The sequence below is a fragment of the Hyalella azteca genome, unplaced genomic scaffold (genome assembly GCF_000764305.2).
Source record: "Hyalella azteca isolate HAZT.00-mixed unplaced genomic scaffold, Hazt_2.0.2 contig12009, whole genome shotgun sequence".
Taxonomy (NCBI): Eukaryota; Metazoa; Arthropoda; class Malacostraca; order Amphipoda; family Hyalellidae; genus Hyalella; species Hyalella azteca.
Genome location: NW_025941981.1, coordinates 454,127 through 466,418, shown reverse-complemented (window position 1 = coordinate 466,418; position 12,292 = coordinate 454,127). Strand labels below are relative to the sequence as shown.

Here is a 12,292-nt window from a genome sequence, read left to right as displayed (position 1 = left end):
TCCGGCTTATGCGGATTTAATGCTGAGTGCAGCACCGTGCACCACAAGCCTCATTGTTCATGTCCTCCAGGAACAACAGGAAATCCTACTGTAAAATGTTCAGCTTTAGCATCAGAAATGCTGGACGAAGATCTTCCTCCGTTGTCCATTAGTTCTCCTAGGCCATCCGATTCCCCAATTTTTGCACAAACAGACATTTCTTTGCCTCCGCAGCTCCCCGTTGCAGAGTTTCCCAAACCCTTTGTTCCTCTTCCTGAAACTCCCCTCCTCGTGCCACAAATATCTACGCCAGAAATAACTATTGCGTGCACTAATAACGATGAGTGTCCTGGTTCAGATTCTTGCATCAATATGGTATGCTATGATGCGTGCTCTCTAGGTGTTTGCGGGGAATATGCGGACTGTCGTGTTAATCAGCATCGCCCGGTATGTCATTGTCCGCCAGGGATGAAAGGAGATCCTCAAATTAGATGTTATGCTACAGTTACCGAAGCATCTGTAACTCTTCCACCATTAGCTCTCACCACTGTCAGCAAGGATCTGCCTATCAATCCAGTACAAGGCTCTGTATCAGTCTATACAGAACCCATAACTCAAACGTCTTCCAAGATTCTCGATGAGCCGATCTATGTTCCTCCTACCATTCCTAGTTCCCCTGATGTAGTTATCGGCTGTGAAAGTGGCGATAGTTGTTCACCTGAAAATTCTTGCATAAATTACGTTTGTTTGGATGCTTGTGTTCAAACTTTGTGTGGAGATGGCGCCAACTGCTTTACGAAAGACCATCGACCTGCTTGTTCGTGTCCTCCGGGTACCACGGGGAATCCTACAGTGAAATGCATCTCGATTGCCACGATCGAGTCGCAATCTGAGCCTCCGCTTACTGGAAGGCCTACCAAAATTACCGATGAAGTTATAAGTCCAGTAATTTCTACTCCGACATATCTGAAACCACTAACGGAACTGCCATTGAAAGATGATAAAGAAAAAGACTACGTCCCGCCACCCACGCCTGTCATCGTCCCTCTCTATCCCGTATCATGTGCTAACAACGACGATTGTCCCATAGATAACTCTTGTATCAATCGAATTTGCCACGATGTTTGCATCCTTGGCATTTGTGGTACGGATGCTGATTGTAGAGTTGCAAATCATAGACCGGTGTGTACATGCTCGGTTGGGTTAACAGGGAACCCATTTGTAGGCTGTGTTGCATTTATGACGTCTAATCCTTCGATAGACACCCCTCTTTACGATTATCCATCTGTAATTCAAGACTTTCCTATCAAACCTATTGCTTCCACTGCTCCACCAACTAAGCCTCTTGGAATTATTTCTCATCATCAACCTGACGAATCAGAGCACTATCAACCAACAACTCCTCCATCGCCAGCGTTAATTATTGGATGCGAGAGTCACGATGATTGTCCTTCAAGTGATATGTGTGTCAATCAGCTATGCTTCGATGTGTGCTCGCCTTATTTGTGCGGAGAAAACTCTGAATGTATAACGACCGCGCACAAACCTTCATGTTCTTGTCCTAGTGGTACAACTGGCAACCCAAGCATTAAGTGTTCTGCTCTGGCTTCAGATCTTCCATATATTTTTGCGGAGCCTGAGGTTGAAATCCAGGACAGTCTACCTGACGAAAAGATTACACCACTCCATGATGCTACCAAACCTGTTCCACCAATAATATCTGTTACAACTGTTCCCAGCGAACCTGATGTTACTCCGCCTATGGTTCCGCAACTTCTCCCTCCACCGATTAAAGTGGCGTGTGAAAACAACGATGAGTGTGATGAATCCAGTTCTTGCATCAATCATCTTTGTTACAACGCATGTGCAGTCGGCGTATGCGGACAACATGCTACGTGCGTTGGAAGAAAACATCGTCCAATTTGTCACTGCCCTCCAGGAACCCGTGGCGACCCGTCTCTGAAATGTTTAGCAGTGACGAAAGAACCGCCTTTAACAATTCGACCCGTTAGTGAAATTGTTGAACCTACTATTGAACTGATTTACCCATTAAAAGACATTACCACAAGACTTCCACCACTCTCAGAAATTACTGCGTTTAAACCTACGGAGGACGCTCGTCCGAGTGATTTTGTCATCCCGAACACGGAACCAATATCAGTTGGATGCAGAAGTAAAACTGACTGCCCATCTGAGACATCATGTGTCAACAAACTATGTTTAAATATCTGTTCTCCTGGTTTTTGTGGCATTGATGCCGATTGCAAAACACATAATAACCGTCCAATATGCATTTGTCCCTTTGGAATGACTGGCAATCCTACAATTCACTGTATGGCTATATCCAGCTTAACATCGACTCATTTGCCTCCTATTAGTGAACAGCAAGATCCTCAAACTCAGAAAATACAACCTATTAAAAATGAAATTAGTTTTGAGATGCCACTAGCAGAGACTACAAATTTTATCGAAGAACCTACAATTTCGCACTCTATGCCTGACGTGATCATGCCCGTTATAGTTATTTCTTGTGCAAGCAATGATGACTGTCTCACTGACAATTCCTGCATCAATAATTTGTGCTATGACGTTTGTGCGTTAGGTGTCTGCGGATTAGACGCTGATTGCAAGGTTGCAAGCCATCGTCCAGTTTGTGTCTGTCCACCAGGCACAGCTGGTAATCCTATGAATCGTTGCTTTGCAAAGCTGACTGAACGACCACTAACGCCTCCTCCGATAGGAGAATTTTCGTCACCAGTAAATGACAACATTAAACCGATAGCTATTTATGGGACTACTCTTCCACCTGTAGTTATTTCTTCGTACCCAGATCCTATCCCGACTGTGCATTTCGAGCAGATCAACATTACTATACCTAAAATTGTTTCGGGCTGCGAAAATAATGATGACTGTTCTGCTGACTTGAGTTGCCTGAATAAAGTGTGCCTTGACTTATGTGATGGTGATTTATGTGGTTCTAGAGCCATATGTTCGATCGATCGACACCGACCTAGATGTGCCTGCCCACCTGGCACAACTGGCAATCCAAATCTTAAATGCTCAGCTCTGCTTTCTCATGAGTCTCCGGTGAATTATCCTCTTACGGAAAGAACCAAAAAAATTCCTGACCCTGAAATATTTCGTGGTAAAGAAACGACATTTGTGACACAAGCGCCTATAGCCGAAACAGCTAGTTCGACCTCTCTTGAGGGTACTTATATTCCACCTTCCTCACCGACTTCTCCTTCAATTTTAATTGCATGTACAAATAATGACGATTGTGATGTGAAGAACTCTTGTATTAACAGGTTGTGTTATGCTGCATGCGGATTAGGCATGTGTGGTGAGGACGCAGAGTGTTCTGTTATTAACCATCGTCCTGTTTGTTTATGTCCTCCTGGGACAACTGGAGATGCACAAGTTAAATGTACTTCAGTTGTCAAGGAAATAAGAACTACGTTGTCGCCACTAACAATGAAACCTATATTTTCTGACGAAAGTGTTCGTCCAATCACAGGTATACCATCGAAGACCCCGAGTCCTATTGCAGAACAACCTACTCAACGACCAACTGAAAAGTATTTGTACGATGAGCCTCGTATAATTACTGCTGCCCCGATATTAATTGGATGCGAAAGTAATGATGGATGCCCCTCTGACAACTCATGCGTTAACAAACAGTGCTTGAACATTTGCTCATCTAACATCTGTGGTGAAAATGCAGAATGCGTTACCCTTGGCAATGCCCCCACATGTGAATGCCCACCTGGAACTACGGGCAATCCAACAGTGCAGTGCGTGGCTGTCACCACTTCCAAATCGATCACAACTCAACCTTTCGCAGACTCTTCTTTCCAGATTTCTGACTATCCTATCATTCCTTTGAAACATCCTTCTCCTATACCTCAACTTCCGATAGGAGAGACAACCAGACCGCCCATTGAAGTCGCATATGATAAGCCCAAAATTCCAGAATTTACGGTTGAAATTCAAATAGCCTGTGAAAATAATGATCAATGTACTGTGGACAATTCGTGCATTAATAAGCTTTGTTATAACGTGTGCAGTTTAGGTATTTGCGGCGAGGATTCTGATTGTCGAGTAGACAATCACCGTCCTATTTGTACATGTCCGCATGGAACTTCTGGAGATCCTTTGAAGAAATGCATCGCTCATGCAACAGAAAAACCGTACATTATGATACCGCTGGCGGAAGGTAAAGAACCGATTCGTGAAAAACCCATCATTCCTATTAAAGGAAGTGAACATTCAACAAATTCGCCTGTTACAGTCAGGCCTTTACCGTTCATTGATGCCATCGCTCCCGTTGTTGTTATACCACCTACTCCCCCACCAATCCCTATAGGCTGTGTAAGTAACGACCAGTGTTCCTACGGAAGTACGTGCGTACAAAAGCTTTGTCTGGATATGTGTTATCCTGGACTTTGTGGTACAAATGCAGACTGTGTGACCGTTAGCCACAGACCAGTGTGCGGATGTCCTCTAGGTACTACTGGGAATCCTACGATACAATGTACGGCTCTTGCTACCGAAAGACCATTCATATTGCCTCCTGTAGCAGACCTGATGGATTTACCAAGTGAACGTCCCATTCAACCTCAAGCTGGACCCCTCCATACTACCTTACCTCCGATCGGTATGACTACGACGTCAACTCCGAGTCCCTTACAGGATTATCCACCACCACCTCCGATTTTACCTATCGTTGAAGTTGCTTGCGAAAATAACGATGATTGTGAGATCGGAGATTCCTGCATAAACATGATTTGTATTGAAGCCTGCGCTTTGGGAGTCTGCGGAACGAATTCTGAATGTCAAACGTTCAATCACCGGCCCGTCTGTCTTTGCCCTCAAGGCACCACAGGAGATCCACAGAAAAGATGTGTGGCATTTGAAGTAGAAGTTCACACTGTCCAAACTCCACTTTCAGATTATATACCTGCAGTAGAAATTCCTATCATAGCAACTCATATCCCTTCAGATGAGCGTCCACCTCCAATTGCACTTCTTCCGGAACATAAACCTGATCTGCAATACCATAATCCCACCCCACCTGCATCTGTCTCGCCGATAATTCTGGGTTGTGAGAGTGTAGATGACTGTAGTTTCGAAAATTCATGCGTAAATAAACTTTGTGTCAACCTTTGCAAAACAATGACGTGTGGTATAGATGCAGAATGTACAACTTCAAATCACCGCATTAGTTGTGTATGTCCTCCAGGAACGACTGGAAATCCGACCATTCAGTGTTTGGCTTTATCAACTGAAAAGACATATCCAGAAGCACCAATTGGTGATCCTTCTTACCTACCTCCTGCGTCACCCATCAGACCTTTAGCTGGACCACAGTCGTCCCGGCCACCACCAATTGCTAATCTACCAACTCCCTACCCAGAAGAAAAAGAATACGAGCGTCCCCCCATCCCTCTAATAATTCCAACTTTTCCAATTGCCTGCGAAAATAACGATGAGTGCACAGCTGACAATTCTTGCGTCAACAACATGTGCTACGACGTGTGCGCTTTGGGAATGTGCGGTAAACACGCTGACTGTGTGGTTGATGACCATCGCCCGGTTTGTCTCTGCCCCCATGGAACTACTGGCGATCCAATGTACAAATGTTCATCCATTCTTACAGAAAGTCCACCTTCGTATCTTGACCCAATTTTTGAAGACAATCATGTGATACCTGGTAGTCCTGTAATTCCTGTACTCGGTGATGTTCCAACAATGAAACCACCCACGGGAATACCATCTCATCATCCGCAAGATGACATTAAAGTGCCGCAGGTGCAAATTCCTCCAACGCCTCCCCCGATAGCAGTTGGATGTGTCAACAACGATGACTGTTCTTTCCAGTCTACTTGTGTCAATTCTTTCTGCTTAGATATATGTTATCCAGGACTATGCGGTGAAAATGCTGATTGTTCTACTAAACAGCACCGACCTGTGTGTTTATGCCCTCCAGGAACTACAGGAAATCCAACTATCAAGTGTTCCGCTTTGAGTACTGAACGGCCAGCCATCTTGCACCCACCAATTGCAATCTACCCAGAGCAAGATCCTGGTCCCGCTATAGTCCCAGAAGCGTTTCCTGCGTCGTCTACTTTATCACCAATTTCTGAAAGTGCGACTCACAAACCTGATCCTCCTGTTGCGTATCCGCCTCCTCCTCCTATATCGCCTTCGGTACTCGTTGCTTGTGAAAACAATGACGAATGTGAGCACAGTCATTCTTGCATAAATATGTTATGCCTAGACGCGTGCTCTCTTGGGATTTGCGGAACAAATGCAGAGTGCGCGACCACTGGTCATCGACCTATTTGCATATGTCCTCCAGGAACAACTGGCGATCCTCAAAATCATTGTATTGCGAAGGAAACATTTCATCCAACGACCGTGCCTCCTCTTGCTACTGATCATAATCCAATTGTTTCTCAAGATATTATTCCCATCACTGACGAGCCGTTTAAACGTCCTGGACCAATCGGAATTCATCCGACACCATATCCTGCTGATCCCGAATTTCACCCATCGGTTAGTTTGCCTCATCTTCCAATGGTGGCAGTTGGGTGCAAGAGCTCTGACGAATGCTCACTCGATAATTCATGTGTAAATAAAGTTTGTATTGATCTCTGTCACTCCATGGCTTGCGGAACGGATGCGGAGTGCACCACTGAGAAGCACCGTGTTAATTGTGTATGCCCTCCTGGAACGACTGGTAATCCCACAATCAAATGTTTAGCTTTATCTACTGAGAAGACTTACCTAGACCAGCCTTTAGGCGATGTTAATTACATACCATCATCACCTCCAATACAGCCCATAGCAGGGTCGCAGCCATCTAGACCTCCGCCTTTGTCAGATGTACCAACTCCTTATCCAGAAGAAAAAGAGTATGAACGCCCACCTCTCGTCCACATTATTCCAGCTTTCACCATCGCTTGCGAAAATAATGATGAGTGCACAGCTGACAATTCTTGTGTCAACAACTTGTGTTACGACGTGTGCACTTTGGGAATGTGTGGTAAACACGCTGACTGCGTGGTTGATGACCATCGCCCGGTTTGTCTCTGCCCCCCTGGAACTACTGGCGATCCAATGTACAAATGTTTATCAATTGTTACAGAAAGTCCACCTTCGTATCTTGACCCAATTTTCGAAGACAATCATGTGATACCTGGTAGTCCTGTGATTCCTGTACTCGGTGATGTTCCAACGATAAAACCACCCACCGGAATACCATCGCATCATCCGCAAGATGACATCAAAGTGCCGCAGGTGCAAATTCCTCCAACGCCTCCTCCGATCGCAGTTGGATGTGTCAACAATGATGACTGTTCTCATAAATCAACTTGTATCAATTCGCTGTGTTTAGATATGTGTTATCCTTCTCTGTGTGGCGAAAATGCGGACTGCACAACAGAGCATCACAGACCCGTTTGCTCCTGTCCATCTGGAACTACCGGAAATCCGACTATAAAATGTTCAGCTCTGGCAACAGAAAGACCGGAAATTTCACGCCCCCCACTGGCTGTTTATCCTGATCGTTATCCAGATTCTATTATAATCCCTGATTCAGTACCTTCAACGTCTACTCTAGAGCCGATCGCAGAAAGTTCAACTCCTTATAAAGAGCCTCCAATCCCATACCCAGTAGCTATTCCAATATTACCGGCCGTACTGATCGCTTGTGAGAATAATGACGATTGTAAACAAGCAGATTCATGCATCAACATGTTATGTCTTGATGCTTGTTCTTTAGGTATATGTGGAACCAACGCTGAATGTACCACAGCTGGTCATAGACCAGTTTGCATCTGTCCTCCAGGGACTTCAGGAGATCCACAGAAGCAATGTTTAGCTAAAGTTACACAACCTCCCGTTTTCATGCCGCCGATTATAGATATTGTCCCAGTCATGAGCCCGAATATTATCGCCGTGAGTGATCCACCTCCTATTTTACCTCAACCTGTGACTCAGCTTCCCACATCGCATCCTCCTGATCCAGAGTACAATCCTCCTGCATTCGTGCCGACTCCTCCACCATTTGCTGCCGGTTGCGAAAGTAATAGTGATTGTCCGTTCGAAAACTCCTGCGTCAATCGCATCTGCTTAAATATCTGCCATCCAGGATTTTGTGGGACGAATGCTGACTGCACTACGGAGAGAAATCGAATTCTATGCACTTGTCCCCCTGGGACAACCGGAAACCCAACTGTTGAATGTATTGCAACAACAACTGACCGTACTCCTTCTCAGCCGCCAGTTACCTCTATGCCATCAGATTTCCCATATAATCCCATTGTTCCCATCACTGGATTGCAACATACAACAGGAGCTCCTCTGTTCGATTTACCATCACAAGCCCCTGCAGAGCCTCAGATTCGCCCGCCTATCGTTCCGATCCTGCCGGAATTCGTTATAGCCTGTGCAAACAATGATGAATGTACGACAGATAATTCATGCATAAATAATTTGTGTTACCATGTGTGTGAACTAGGACTGTGCGGTGAAGATTCGGAGTGTCTCATTGAAAATCATCGCCCCGTGTGCGAATGTCCTCCTGGAACAACGGGAAATCCTTTGTACAAATGTACTGCGGTCACGGCGGAAAATCTTGAAAGTATGCCTCCATTTGCTGGGGATGATCCTGTTTTACAATCGGATCCAATTGTGCCAATACTGGGAGACAAACATCCCACGCCGAGTGCAATTGGAATACCATCCGTTGATCGCCCTGCTGATCCTCCAATTAAATCACCGCCAAGACCACCAACACCTCCCCAGCTGGTTGTGGGATGTTCATCTAATAGTGAATGTTCTTCACAGGAAACTTGTCTTAATAAGATTTGCATGGATATGTGCTATCCTGGTGTATGTGGAGAAAATGCCGATTGCCTGACAACAAGTCATCGGCCACTATGCAAATGTCCTCCTGGTACTACTGGCAACCCTACCATCAAATGTTCGGCCATGGCCGCAAGTACACATATGCAAAGGCCCCCAATAGGTGTCACTACTCCTAAGACGGATACAGAACCAATTGTTCCTTTGTCTCTACCAACTTATCCGCCACTTCAACCGATTGGAATCACGACTCAGCCACCGGAGCACCCTGATTTTATTCCGAGTAAAGATCCTCCAATGATTCCTGAAGTTATAATTGCGTGTCAGAATAATGATGATTGTGATTCGGATAATTCATGCATAAATATGATGTGTTTGGAAGCTTGCTCTCTGGGAATATGCGGCGACAGTGCAGATTGTGTGACTTCGAGTCATCGGCCGGTCTGCTTGTGCCCCCATGGCACTACAGGAGATCCTCAAATATCGTGCAAGGCATTATCGACCTACGAACATAAAATTAAACCTCCAATCGCTGAGCAAGGACCCGTTTTCGAAGATCAGCCGATAAAACCAATCCAAATCCCGTCGCCTGGGCTTCCCTTTCCTATTGCAATCCCACCAACTACCTACCCGCCACTTGATCCTCCATTTTCAGATCCTATCACTGTTCAAAATCCAATGCTTACAATTGGTTGTACAAATGTTGATGATTGTCCCAATGACAATTCATGCATTAATAAAATATGCCTGAATATCTGTCATCCTGGATTTTGTGGAACCAATGCAGATTGTACTACTCAGTTAAATAGACCAACATGCAAATGCCCTCCAGGCACAGAAGGTAACCCGACTATTCACTGTTCAGCAATGGTTGCTGATGAAATATCGGCATTGCCCCCGCTGGCTGATGTTCCATCGATAACCCCCTCTAAAACCATCATTCCAGGTATCGATTCACCACATCCTGTGCCACCACCGATTGCTGAACATCCCGAACCTATTCCAGCAGATCCAGCTGTAGAAAGACCTAAACCAGAACCAATTTTACCTCCGTTCTCGATTGCGTGTAAGAATACTGACGAGTGTTCTTTAGACCATTCTTGCATCAATCAGCTATGCTACGATGTCTGTTCGCTGGGAATTTGCGGAGATGAATCAGAATGCCTTATTGAAAATCATCGACCTGTTTGCATATGTCCTCCTGGAACCACTGGCGATCCTCTGATGAAATGTTTTGCGCTGCTCACTGATACCCCAGAAAATATTCCTCATCTGAGCGACGTTGGTCCAATATACGACGAAGTCCCTCTCTACCCCATTGCTGGACCTAGCTCCACGTTAAAACCTCCGATTGCAATCATTCCTGAACAGGAACCTAAAAAATATCCTCCCTCAGTTGTGGTGCCACCGACTCCTCCTCCTATTGCTATCGGGTGTGTGAGTAATTCGGAATGTTCTACCAAATCGACGTGTGTATCGCAACTGTGTATGGATATTTGTTACGTTGGCCTTTGCGGAATCAATGCAGAATGTACAACAACTCGTCACAGGCCATTGTGCGTTTGTCCTCCTGGCACCACCGGGAATCCTACAGTCAAATGCTCGGCTTTGGCCACAGAACGCCCGTATGTGATGGCTCCGCCTTTAACTAGCGAAAATATATTATTGGATACGTTACCCATAAATCCCATCGCATCACCCATAAGCAGCACTCCACCTCCGTTTGCAGAAACAACTCCTCGCCCGATTGAATCTCTGCCCGAAGTACCCGACCCTCCTCCAATTGTTGCGCCAATTTCATCAGCTTGTGAAAATAACGATGATTGTGACCCTGAAAACTCCTGCATCAATATGCTCTGTTATAATGCGTGTGGGCTTGGCATATGTGGACAAGACTCGAGTTGCATTGTTCACAATCACAGACCAATTTGTCACTGTCCACCAGGAACAACTGGAGACCCTCAATTACAGTGTATTGCTACTGCCACAGAAATCGCGCCAATTTTAGGGCCATTGTCGGATGTTCCTTCTCCCACTCAGAGCATTCAAATTAGTCCAATAGCTGATCCTCCGAAAAAGTTACCAGATCCAATTGCCGAACATCCAATATCACCTAAGCCCGAACCGATAACAACTACTTTCATTACAGTGCCAAAGCCTCCTCCTTTTGCTGTAGGTTGTGATTCAACGCATAGTTGTCCAAATGATCAGTCATGCATTAACCGGCTGTGTCTTAACGTCTGTCATCCTGGATTATGCGGCATCAATGCAGACTGTGTGACAAAACAAAGTCGGCCTACGTGTGTGTGTCCTCCAGGCACATCTGGGAACCCTACTATTTCATGCGTTGCGTTGGTAACCGAACGACCTCTCATTACGCTTCCTGTTCCTGGAATTTCTCATGACATTCCCAAGGAAACGATAGTGCCAGATTATCTCGTACCAACAACCATGTCTCCTATTGCGGAGATCCACACTCCAATTCCCGAAGAACCTGCATATCAACGGCCTAAGCCTCCTCCAGTAGTCGCTCCACTGCCAATTGCTTGCGAAAGTAATGACATGTGCACAGAAGATAACTCCTGTATCAACAATTTGTGCTACGATGTATGTGCGCTCGGAATGTGCGGGGAAAATTCCAAATGTGAAGTTCTCAACCATCGTCCAGTGTGCATATGCCCACCCGGAACTACAGGGCATCCTTTGTATAAATGTTCTGCGTTATTAACAGAAACCATCCCCTCAGAAAGTCCTGTTGCAGATGAGACAATACCTATAACTGGACAACCTATAATTCCTATATTGGGTGATATTGCAACCACTCTTTCACCAACTGGAATCCATTCATTCTTTGAACCTGAACCAACCATTGTGCCTTCTGCACAGATACCGCCAACGCCCCCTCCAATTTCTGTTGGTTGTGAAAATAATGATCAGTGTGGCCATGATGAAACTTGCGTGAATAAATTGTGCTTAGATATATGTTATGTAGGCCTCTGTGGCACGAATGCAAATTGTCACACTGTTGGTCATCGGCCTACCTGTGACTGCCCACCAGGCACCACCGGCAATCCGAATATTAAATGTTCAGCTGTAGCGGCTGAAACCCCGCAGACATTATCACCACCATTAGCAAGTGATACATTTATTCCATCAGAGTTGCCTATAATTCCCGTGAAAGGATCTTCGTTTGCTCCTCTTGGGCCTATCCAGGATTCTACTAGTATTCCCATCAAAGAACCTAGCTTTGTTGAACCATTGCCTCCACCCATCGTTCCTTCGATCCCAATTGCATGTGAAAATAATGATTTTTGTGATATGCATAGTTCTTGTATTAATATGTTATGTTATGATGCATGTGGACTTGGCATGTGTGGTGAAAACGCAGAATGCTCAGTCATTAATCATCGACCTATATGCCTGTGTCCTATCGGTACAACTG

General features: G+C 45.3%; 1 protein-coding gene across 1 annotated transcript in view; it reads left to right on the top strand.

The window, feature by feature from the left end:
* Window positions 1-12,292, top strand: part of LOC108675679 — an 83,500-nt gene that overhangs the window by 34,258 nt on the left and 36,950 nt on the right. The gene's annotated exons all lie outside the window — the stretch shown is intronic.